The 12281-nt window shown below is 38.4% G+C and overlaps 1 protein-coding gene across 1 annotated transcript in view; it reads right to left on the reverse strand.

Annotated features, from left to right (window-relative positions):
• The window catches only part of pea15 (proliferation and apoptosis adaptor protein 15), a 45631-nt gene extending 34426 nt beyond the window's left edge, over positions 1–11205 (reverse strand). Inside the window, exon 1 of the mRNA XM_088016092.1 lies at positions 10712–11205. The gene's annotated coding sequence lies outside the window, so the exon portion shown is untranslated. The remainder of the gene's footprint in view (positions 1–10711) is intronic.
• Between the last annotated feature and the right edge of the window lie 1076 nt (positions 11206–12281).

The raw sequence follows: 12281 nt of genomic DNA on the forward strand, positions 1-12281 counted from the left end.
GCACTTCATATGCACATCACAGCCTCTCTTTATGGATTTCTGTAACAACCCAACTCTAGATGAATTCCCTGTGAGACAGTCCGGGTTGCTATCCTTGATGTTGCCATGGAAATAACTCAGTTAAATGACTGCTTCCGTTGGCAGAACAACGTTTCTGGTCTAATGTGCGGGCGACTTGTTGATTGACAAGGATGTGATGAAGATCTAGATCCTGACCCTGAGCAAATGAACCAACAAAGTCCATCACTCTGGAGATAAACACGCAGAGCAAAACCTTACAGCATTTTGCAGTTCTTTTCACTTTATCGTCCCCCACTGTATCATGGTAACTCTGGTAAGCACCAGCAGCAATAATTTGACACATTTCTAATTAGTTTCTTAGTAACCAAACCTGCCTTAGCAACCTGCAAAGCTCTATGCTCTGTCTCCCAGCAGTAATTACCAGCATGGGTAAAAAGCAACTTTCATCACCACAATTGCTCAAATTCAATTACAGCTCATGTAATACAAGCCTTGAACTCCTATTTGTTTTAGCTATACGGCTCCCTGATGTCAGCCCAGGAGCTATGGAACAAGGGAAATAGTGGAAGTATTGACCATTTTCTTCTCATTCTGGATGAGCATTTGTTTTTTCTCCTAACATGGACAGCCTCTCAATATTTATTTTGTCTAAACCTCTGCGATAAAGTGTGCAGTATAAAGCAGTGACGCATGGCTGTGATGACTGAAAGGGTTTTAGCAGTAATGATGTGCACACAATAAAGTCTTCTCAAATATGAAGAAATGCCTCTTCTGTTTGGGAACTGAGTGATGCTTTCCACTTAGCTTGGTTAGCAAAGATTTATTCGTAAGTTATTAGTCAAAGAATAGAATCAGTGCAACAGGAGCACCTGTTGCACTGATTCAGATTTCCACTAACAACCTGCAAAAGAAGTAGAGTTTGAATTGTATGGTAAAGTAGGACAAGTGAATTAAAACATCATCAAGTTGGCCCTAAAACTATATCAGCTCTGTTTGTAACAATGCAACACAGTAATGTAATAATCAGTTACATTACTGATTATTATACGGTAACATTGTTATGTCCGCATACCTACCTAGTACATTGTGTTTCCTTGTGGTCCCTGCCAACTTTTCTGGCGTAAAACAGAGGTTAAGATATCCAATATCGTAAATCTACCAACCTTCCATTTCACCCCTTGCAGTGTCTCAGTAGCCTGGCCATTGTCATTCCATTCCTCTCACTTCTCATCTCTCCACAGCGCACCGTCTGTGACTTGTTCCATTAAGTTAAATTTCTTAGAATGTATTTCAACCGAGATAAGGTTAGGGAACAGAAGGAGGAGTTGTGAATGATGACATTGAGTTTCTGTGACATTTTATGAGTTTATAGGTCTGCACTGACATCAAAAACAAACATTTGTTTCATTTTCATATTTAAACATGTAACAATTGAATAGTTTCTATCCTATCTCAGGTGAGTTTACATGTTATCTCTGTGGATGTGTGACATACCAGATCCCGTGGTTTGCACCCACAGCCCCAAAAGTAATAAGTTGGCATAATTAATGACTGAGAGTGTCTACATTCATATGTCTAGATGAAAACTAGACTAAGTCTGATTTAGAGATATGTTTTCTACGGACAGAGAGGCTCTGTGGACTTACTGAATGATTTTCTTTTGATGCTTTCAGAGAATCTCACATAACCCATTGACGCCCAGATGGTCTAAAAGATGGGTTCAGACTGCATGTAAGAAAACAAGAGCAGATGTGGTTAGGGTTGCTGCTTGCGGTCCACCTTGCATTTGATTTCTCAGAAATCTTGGCACGAGGCATTACATAAAAGCTTCCAGGCGGGTCTTTGTGTGATGGTACAATGCATTAGTGCAAGTCGCCGTACCTCGACTGTGGGTACTCGGGTCCCCTGAGGGTTATATAAACAACGTCGAACAAGTTTGACGCCTGAATTTGTACTGAAGCAAGGAGACGCTGCGAGCATGTGTGTGTATGTGTGTTTAAATGCTGGTGTGTTTCATTGCATTTCTTGTTTCCAACCCATACCATAAATGAACTCGCACATACGGACTTTTAACACGTTATTTCAGAAAGCAAATGTTCCCCGTCGACATGGATGGTCACTCCTAGCTGAGACAGCTGCGTGGAGCCGAAAACAAATGCTGTTAGTTAAACCATGCAAACATTTGGTGCAGATCACGTCCAATTTGGAGCACCAGAAATAAGCGGCCACAGCTCTGAATCACCTCACCAACACAAAGAGTCCCATCAGCGCATGCATTGCTCATCAAGTCCAACTGTTCCAAAGCCATGCTTTCCGCCCACACCCCAACCTTCACTCACAATCACACACACCCAGGCACACACAAATACAGACACAAAGATTCAACATCATCATCCAACGAGCAGATGAAGAAGTGCAAAGACACAGCCCCCCCACCTCTATGGACACTGCAAGATTCTCCACTGTGTCACATGCTGGCTCGTCATCTGTTACGATGACAAAGACTGGCCAAAAAGTTATCTGTCTAAAACACATACACGCACACGTTTGTGCACATATTTAGTGAGGCTGTTTACCGTGTGTAGTTTATCGTGGTATTAATAATGTTGGTTAAAGCATTGAAATATCAATGGTTAAGCAACCATTAGCATAAATTGCTAATGAACTGCAAAAAAATGTCAAGTTTATAAAGCTTTGTTGATAAGAGTTAGAGTGGGCGTTCTACAAAGGACAGATGATGGGTCCTGCAATAAATATTATGACCAGAGATAAGATTGTTAGAGAAGTGGCTAACAAGACGCAATGAGGCAGCTAAAAAACATCTGTATGTGCACCTGCACATTTTAGCAAGTCAAATTTAAGACTTTTTAAGATGGGGATGGCTGGATAACCTGCTGTTTTACAATCAGGCATAGCAAACACTGTGAAATTTCTGTGGGGTCTGTTTGCTGCTCTTGGCAGTAGCTTTGTGCTTCTCACACTTTATATGGCTCTCTGCAACTTTAACCTCCATAGTGTCCAAAGATTTTTGCACAGAATGAACTTAGCCTCATATGGGTTGGCAACAAAAGTGAGCAAGTGGTGAAAATGAGCATCATCCAGCTAAATGACGATAATTTCCTCTTACCAATGATAGATGTAAAAAAAAAAAAAATAAACTTGCTATATAGGTAGCTAGCAAGGGTATGTTAGCAGCTGGTCCTGCAAGAAAAAAAAATACAATGTGTGATTAACGGACCTAAGGCCAACCTAGATTTGTTTATGAATTTAAGACATTTTAAGGCCTTAATTCTAGATACATTAATTAATACATTGCAATAGCTTCCTTACTTTACTCATTGCATAGTCATTGTAAGTCAACAGAAATAACATGAAAATGTTATTGCTTTTTCCCCTAAATCTAAGTTTGTCAAGTATGTATACAACCTTATAGACGAAACTGAATAATTACCTAACTTTAAGATGCTTTGACTCTGTTTAATATCTTGCATATTGAAAATTTATGTTAAACCAGTCTAAATGCCATGGAAGTAAGTGATTTCTCTGGAAAATCAAGTCCTGTCACATTTTTCAAGCATTTTAGATGCGCTACCATTCTGAACAGTTTACGGTTATTGGGATCAAAGGTGTGGAAGTGTTCTGCAAAATAATAATAGCAGTTTTGCCATAATGTGAGTTTACCCTTAAATATGTGTAAATAAATAAAACAGAATCATATTTAACTTCTTGAACCCCTTTGCCTCTTTTTGAGACATATTTGAAATTAATTTGATGTATCTTAGGAAGTACAAAGTGTATTTGAAATGTGGTATCTAATGTTACTGTGTCATCTTACTAACGGAGAATAAATTAAAATGGCACCGAGCAGAAAATGGAAAAAAAAAAAAAAATCATTTCCATCTAGGAATAAAATAGTGTTTTAACTAAATCCAAATGTTTATAATTTTTAACAAAATCAATGGTAAAGTAGTTTTAAGCATGTCATGATTAGCACAACATGAGGTTAGCAAAGCTAAATCTCATGTTAACAATGTTAGCATTTTAGCGAACATCATTTCTGCTAATAGATTCCATATAATTACAGCAAAATCTTATCATGACTCATGACTTTCTGCACCAGCGCTTTTCACAGTTCTGTTTCAATGATTTCATCTCGCCACTGAAAGGTAAAGTAAAGGCACCTCCTTTGAGTGGAGGACATGATAGAAAAGGTATGCGGTTGAAGTCATTGTGTTTTGCTTCCAGCCTGTTAAAAATAGAAGACGAGGCTCCCTGGTGACTGTTTTCCTGTTGATATTAATACCTCAATGTATCTAAGTGAATGGAGAGCAACATGCAGGTCAGTGAGGGGAAAAAAAAAAAAAAAAAAAGTCAGTAGCAGATGTGAAATCCATTAGATAACCAGCATTAAGAGGGATGCCGGCACTTTTGTTGAACGGGGGCTGACAACTGAATAAAACCAACTTTTTAAAAAAAATTATTAGTATTTGCATTTAGTTTGTAACACATTACTGATTTTGGAGCATTTGGTGCATGCTGTCAAGACATTAACGTGCGAAATGTATTTGAGCTTGTGTGTATGTGTGTGAAAGACAGGCAAGCGGCTAACACCTTGAGCTGACCCCTCATAATATCCTGTAGCATCTAAAAGAGAGAGACACACACCCACCCACATGCAAGCACAATGCAAGCGTGTATTTGCGTCCTTTCCCTCCTGCCTCAGTTGAATCAGGTCTTATCAAATCCAATCAGGCCCACCGAGGCGTTTCATTCAGAGGCAAGCTGCAGAGCAGATTATGCCCACCGGGGGGATAGACGAGTGTCCTAAATCAAATCGTGCAATAGTTGTGTGTGTGTGCATGTGTGAAAGTACAGTGAATTTTTGATGCCGTTTGTGTTGTTCAGCCAGTCTGCGTGTTTGGGTAATTTTATCCACTATTTTGGCCACTGTGAAATACACACAGATTGGATTTATGGAATGATTCCACAGCTGTGCTCATGTAATCATCGCTGGACATTTGCTCCTCAGGCAGTACGTGAAAAAACAATCAGAAAAAAATAAATAAAAAAATAAATTATATATATAAATATATATATATATATATATATATAAACAATGCTGAACTTTTCCAACCCTAGCCAACAAACCGGAGCTCCACAACAGCATAAGAAACAAAAACATGCAGACGACGAGAGATCATGAGCAGTTGCCAGAGGGATTAAATCTGCACAAGCATCAGAGGGAAAGGCTTAACCTCTGTGGCGGTTTACAATAAATCACTGCACATGTTCCAGATACACACTGAATCAAGGTAAATCTGTATTTTTAGCTCACATAAATGATAAATTTAGATTTTTGTTGTTCATTGCAAGTGGGAAAACATCAAATATGGCAGGTACTTAAAAACTGCAACCAAGCTGTGATGTAACAGGGAGGTGGGAAGGGAGTGATGTTGGAATCACTTCCTGTTTCGCCACAAGCTGAATGTCCACTGCTCTGGATATGCTTAAACACAATAAATAAGAGTTGGCTATAGACATTTTTACTTCAGCGGGGGTGGTGAACCTGGCTCTCAGTGCTGGTTTTCACTCTTTCCCACACAGACTCTGTCCTGCAGGCGGTATCACTTCCAGTGACCCAAATGACTGGGACATCAGACCCATGGAGCTCAGCTCTAGCATGAGCAAAAGTCACCGCCTTGCAAAAGTATGCATACCCCTTGTTGTACTGACAACACAAACTTAAGAGTATTTTGATGTTGTTTTATAACTAATACAAAATACATATTTGTGATCTTAAGATAGTTTAATTCCTTTACTAAAACAAATGTACCTTTACCACTGTGAATTTTACACCATTTATCCCAATATATGCACACTATTCTGCAATAAATGCATACAGCATCATTTTGTAGGATCACAATATGTTGACTATAATAATATTTGCCAATGATATGGTGAAACATATTCTGTCATCTCTGCATGCTATATGCTATACAGCAATGAGAAACATAGTTCAGAGCAGTCCAAGGAAACAGATTCCAGGTAGGAATGTAACACCCCACAGTGACGGTGACTCTGTAATTCATATCTTCCTGGGAGGCCAGGCTGCACAACAGTGGACCTGTTAGACGATCCATGATATCCAAGAACACCCTTTAAGATCTCTGTGGGTCTTCATTAATGATGTGACCGTGATTACCTTGTGTTCTGTGATGACATCCTTTGTTGCTAAATCCGACTGAGGGTAGGTTTCACTGAATATCGCATGCCAGATCCCATGGTGATGTGAAGGCTTTTCCAGATATCAGGTTCTCCTGACACTCAAATTGTAAATTGGAGACTAGAGACAATTTTAGATTCAACCTAAGCAACCTAAAAACTGGAGAAAAGAGTACAGTAGGTCCACAATCCATAGATGAGCAGACGTACCCAAATGTCCAGAAAAAAGGCCACAAGATGGACCTTGAAACGTTAAGTTACCTTTGTACATATCTGCTCATTAATCGATATTGTACAGATTGTTTACAAAGCACTTTTGTACAGACTGTACAGATTATTAATTTTCACTGTTCATACTGTACAGAATCTTACATCTTACATTTTATATTTTATGCATTTATCTTATTTTTATTTTATTTTTCATATTGTAATTTGATCTGTGTGTATGTGTATGCTGCAACTGCACAGTAATTTACCTGTTGGGATGAATAAAGTACTTCTATTCTATTCTATTCTATTCTATATTTGCAATTATCATTAAGCTGTCGATGGTGCATATTTACAACTACATGCCCACTTTGATTAAGATGCAAGTGAACCCTTTGCTGCCAGTGCCTTATCTTTCTCTTTTTCATCACTAATGCACAGAGATGTGTTTAGAAGTCGTTTATTCCTACGTCCAACTTTCAGGAGTGGAATTGAGATGACACCCACCAGTCAAATCAATCCAGTGGGTTTGCCAGCAACTGACCAATCAGCAGTCATAATTTATCCTAAAGTAAATGCCCCTTACCTGGAGGAATTGAACGTCTCTGACAAAGTGTTGAGAGTTATCATTACCAATGTGCTGAGGTCAAAGTGATTTGGTGGAAAACAAACACAAAATACTGTTAAAACGTTGTCAGTGAGGAGCAAGCACTTAATCCAGAGCATGTAGAGCATGGAAAACAGTTTATTACATTTCCAAAAGTCAAATAGGGTCTAGACCAGGGGTGGGCAATCCTGGTCCTCGAGGGCCGGTGTCCTGCAACTCTTAGATGTTTCCCTGATCCAACACACTTGAATCCAACAGCTGAATCATGTCCTAAGTGCAGTCAAGTTATTCAGAGTCCTGCTAACGACCTCATTATTTGACTCAGGTGTGTTGAAGTTGAGATGCACCTAAAAGTTGCAGGAGACCGGCCCTCGAGGCCTGGAGTTGCCCAACCCTGGTCTAGACAAAAATAAAGGACATATAAATGTCTAGGGTCAATCTCATGAGCAGGTGAATACCATAGGGATCAACTGTATAACTACAACATGTTTGTGTGAAGGTTTTAGTCATCATTACGTCATATGTTTAATGGTTAAATCAAAGATCAACGTGTTACGCAAAGTATTTAAATCAATATTGATAGAACTGTTATCAAATCGAATTATGACCTAAAAATCTGAAGCTGAATTGTGAGGTTCTTAGCAACACCCAGCCCTAATCTTCACTAACAGCCTTTACTCTGCAGGATGGACTAGCATGATGTTCAAGGTATGACTGATCATATTCACTGTCATTGTTTTCTTTCAATGCTTAAGGACATTTTTCATAACAGAGCCTCAATAAAGTCAGTTGACTATGAAATTCACAACTTTGACGAAGAGTCCCTTTACTATTCCTTCTCAAGCAGCTTTGACATGATGATATGATCTAGTTGTAGCTATACACAAGTAACCCATTTTATTTCAGTTCTAAGAATACTAGTTATTATTTAGTGTTGGTAATACACTGAACTCAGAGGAAATGGTACATTTTCTTTTTAAATTTAAAGTACAGGGTTTTTTTTCTTCTTCTTTTTTACTAACCCACCTTTCAATTCCTCATTTCCTGTGGTTGCAGAAGTGACCCTAATTATCTTTGGTGAGTCAGCTTTGGTAAAAAAAAAAAAAAAAAAAAAATGCAGTAACTAAATGGTTTTCAGCTTACTGTGAGCAACGTCTTCCTTTAATGGTATAAATAACACGAGGAAGGATGCCAACAAAGTTTGTTTTATTTCCTCATCTTGTGGTTATGGTGAAGTTATCTTAAGTCTAAATGTGTGTCTACAAACAGCTTTCAGACCAGGCACTTGAAGTCCAGGTCACAAAAGAAAAAAAAAGAAAATGACTGACGCATTTCCTCTTTTATTTTGACTGTTTCGAGCTCCACCAGTTTAACACTGATCTTCCCGAAATCTGTGTTTGACTCTGAGCCTGCAAACAGTCAACCACAAACATTCCCCCGGCGGCCACGGCCGCTTTGGTGGTGGTGGGAGGGAAGAGAAGAGGATGGGGGGGACATCCGAAACCAAACACACACACACACACACACACACAGAGGAAGTGAACCCGAGAGAGGAAGCACATTTCTGCTGTGCTGCCCAGATTTTTTTTCACCCCCTCTGTTTAAGCAGACGGATCGATGAATATCACAGAGAGGAGACAAGCTCCCAAAAAGCTGAGTCAAGGCTCACACACACAAAACGGCAAACACAATTCTGAAAGGATCGAGACTTGACCCGTTCAATCTATAACCAAGCGTCATCCTGAAAGATGACCTTTTAATCCAAAGTTCAAAACGCTTGTTGAGGTGCTTTCTTAAACACCCCTAAAAAAAAACTCCCAACACATTCAAATGGTTTTGAAGTAGGATGTACGCAAAAATGTATCAGTGGTGCTCATTTTCATGGTAATTAATGTCTTTTTTTCTTTAGAAAAATCAGAAGTTCTGTTTTTGTAGAAGGGAAACTCAAAGGGCACGCAACTGAAAACTGCAGCTGGTCACATGAACGAGGCAAAGATCAAACAAGATGAAGATTTAAGATCTACTGGACCGCTAAGTACATTTGGTGTGATCAAGGTGAGGCACTGGAAGCTACTATCAAGCACGGTGGTTGCACCAACATGCTGTGGGCTTGTTTCAATCCCACTGAATCCTAAGTGGACAAAATAGCGAAGGAGGAAGACTGCCTCCGAATTGTTCAACTCCACTGCAATCAACAGCTGGGTAGAGCTGCAACTAAAAATTATTTTAGCATTCAATTAATCTATCAAGTATTAAAAATTAATTGGTTAATCGGGTAAAAAAAATGGTACATTCTGCAAATTCTTCTTTAAAATACATAAGCCTTTTCTACACAGTACTAGAAATAAGTAAAATGATAGAAATAAGCAAACAAATCAATTCCTTTTTTTAAGTATTAAAATAAATACTTTATCACTCAAAATGCAATGACATATTCCTTTAGTGAATATGTCATTCGTAAGAGAGGCTCTGGATAGGCGCCAGTCTTTCATGTTTGTTTTGGTTATATTTACCCAGAATGCCCTTAGAAAGATTGAAGCTCTGTTAAAACAGCTTACTGCTGGTTGGGTACCTGAGCAAGGAGCCTGACTAAAACACTGTTTCTGTCTAAAGAGCAAAAACAGATAACATAATTTATATGATTTCATAGTTGTAACAGCTGAAACTAACAATTATACTTACATTGCAATATATAAAAATTAAATAACACGTTGATTTGTTTTTGCAGCAGTAGGAATAATTGTTGCTTTTCTGTTTTGTATAAAAGCAATTACAAAACAAAAGTTATACATTTTGGTTTAAATGGTGAGATATCGTGAAATTACCATATTTTTACTCCATGTTAGCTCACTATCCTATAGATGCATGTGAAAATATATATGGAGATAATACAGGTATACAGGCTCATAAAGTGGAGAGCTTCAGCTGGGGAGAACAATTCCCACCCTTCCCCATTGGCTGTGCACTCCCATCCATTCATAAAAAGACAAAAAAGAAAAAAAAAATCCATCCCCATCCGCTCATACTCAAATTGCCAGCCACCAGAGGGTTATTATTACAGTCGCAATACTTTAGAAGCTTTGGTTCAAAACAACTGGAGATACCATAAACAAATTACACACCAACTTATAAGAGTTATGTAATATTGTAACCTGTTGTGGTTCAGCTGTAGAACACGAATGCTATGGCTGGGTAGAGTCAGAGTAATATTACCATGAGGACGCTGGGAAATGAAAGGACACTGGATACATGTGAACTAGCAGCCTCAACGATTCCAATGCAATTACTTTAACTGCTGATGGACTGAAAGCCCCCAAGGGAATGTGGGGGGAAAACCCAATTTGCCACGCAACTGTAAAAATCAACTGTATACTGAGGAAAGGAAATGTCCTTAATCTAAATTATATGACACATTTATTATATTTGGTAGAAGCACACTGAAAACTACATTTTCCAGAATGAAAGTGAAGTACTCTTTTCCCCATCGACATCATGCAATGGTATGCACGCGGAGAGGCGAACCGTGTCCATGAATGAAGGAGCCGGTTCGACTCCCAGCTCAGACAAATGAATGAAGGACGCTCCAGGGAGCTGCGTTTTAAAGTAACAACCCCGAAGCGGGAATAAAAGCAGAAAGAACGGAGACGTACTCACCCCGGGCGCAGCAAAATGAGTCGGCTACAGACAAGGCAGAGATGAGGGGAGCAGCGGGACGAAAAATTTTCCTCGGAATGTGTCGGTCTCGGCCTCAGAGAGCACAGACGTGGTGCTGGGGAGGGGTGGGGGGAATTAAGCCCAGCTCGTCTGGTTCACTTTACGGCTTCGAGTGATGGGTTAATGTTTTTTTTTTTTTAGTCAGAGGGAGCCGCTGCCGTGAAGGGGACACGGGTCAGGTCAGCTGTCAGTCTGAGCTCGTGGGTGATAACGGAGGAATGTTAGGTTCGGGTTTGGTCGTGATCTCTCGGAGAATCTGCGCGCGCTGAAGTCTGGTACTCTGTGACCGGCTGCTGAAACGTGGAAACGCCTTTTCCTCTCTCTCTCTCTCCCTCTCTTTCTTTCGGTCACGGCTAAGCACGCTGTCGAGATTCATTCAGAGATTGTCTATTGTAAGCGACGGTTCACTCTGAGGAATAAAGTGCAATTTTTTCACTTTGTCAATGGAAAAAAAATATTTTATTATATGCGTAAATAAGAAAAGACAAATAATATTTATAATTACTTTTACTATTATTAATATTATTTTACCTTGTATTATAACAATGTTACAGTAACATTAACATTTATTTTGGTTTTTGACTTTTCATAATCAAAAATTAAAAATGATAAATGTGTGATAAATATGTGCAATGTAGTGTTTTTTTTTTTTACTTTAATTGAATTGAGGGATAAATAATTTGATTCTATTATATTTTAAATGCACCTGTAATACTGTGTAAAATATTGACTTCATGAACAAATTGGAGTTTAAAATTGTGCCAACTTGTTTTCGCTTTGATGTTTGCCATTTCATTGTTTTGACAATAAAATTACTTGGTTAAGTTGTGGATTAGAGTAAATTGTGATTATAATGTAAAGTAATGTCAATGCACCACACAATATTCATATGTGCACAATGAACAGCACTTTTTCACACATTCACAAGTTCACATTTCTAAGGTAAATGCAGGAGTACTTTACTTTTGTAGAAGGAATATTTCTGAATGTTATAAACTTCTCAAACTATTAAAGAGTACATAAAAAACTGTAAATTGGGCATGTTCAGTTTTCAGATTGAAAAAATAAATTTTAATTTCACCTAGTATTAGCTGTTATGCATTAGCCAAGGAAGTGCTTTCGCAGCTTAACTCAACAGAAACTTTACACCTTAAAACTAAAGACAATAACACTGGGTAGTCATGGGAAAGGATTTTTAAAAAATGTTATCACTGTTAACCAAAGAAGACAGAAAAAAAGAGCCAAAACCCAGTTTTCAACTTCTTGTTTAAAGTAAAAATTAGCATTAGCACTACAGTCTTGCGTACTATGAGGCAATGATTCCAAGTAAAGCGAACATTTGTGTGTTTTATATTTCACTATTTTTTTTCTCTGGTAAAGAGTTGGCATGCATATAATATAGTGGGATTTTTTCCACAGCATAAAATTTAAGTATATTTGTTTCACTGTATAAAATTGAGGAGAACACGTTAGCTTGTGCTTTTGGTAAAAATCCAAAATGTGAAAAATT

The sequence above is a fragment of the Poecilia mexicana genome, unplaced genomic scaffold (genome assembly GCF_051168715.1).
Source record: "Poecilia mexicana isolate PSO_F unplaced genomic scaffold, ASM5116871v1 scaffold_18, whole genome shotgun sequence".
Taxonomy (NCBI): domain Eukaryota; kingdom Metazoa; phylum Chordata; class Actinopteri; order Cyprinodontiformes; family Poeciliidae; genus Poecilia; species Poecilia mexicana.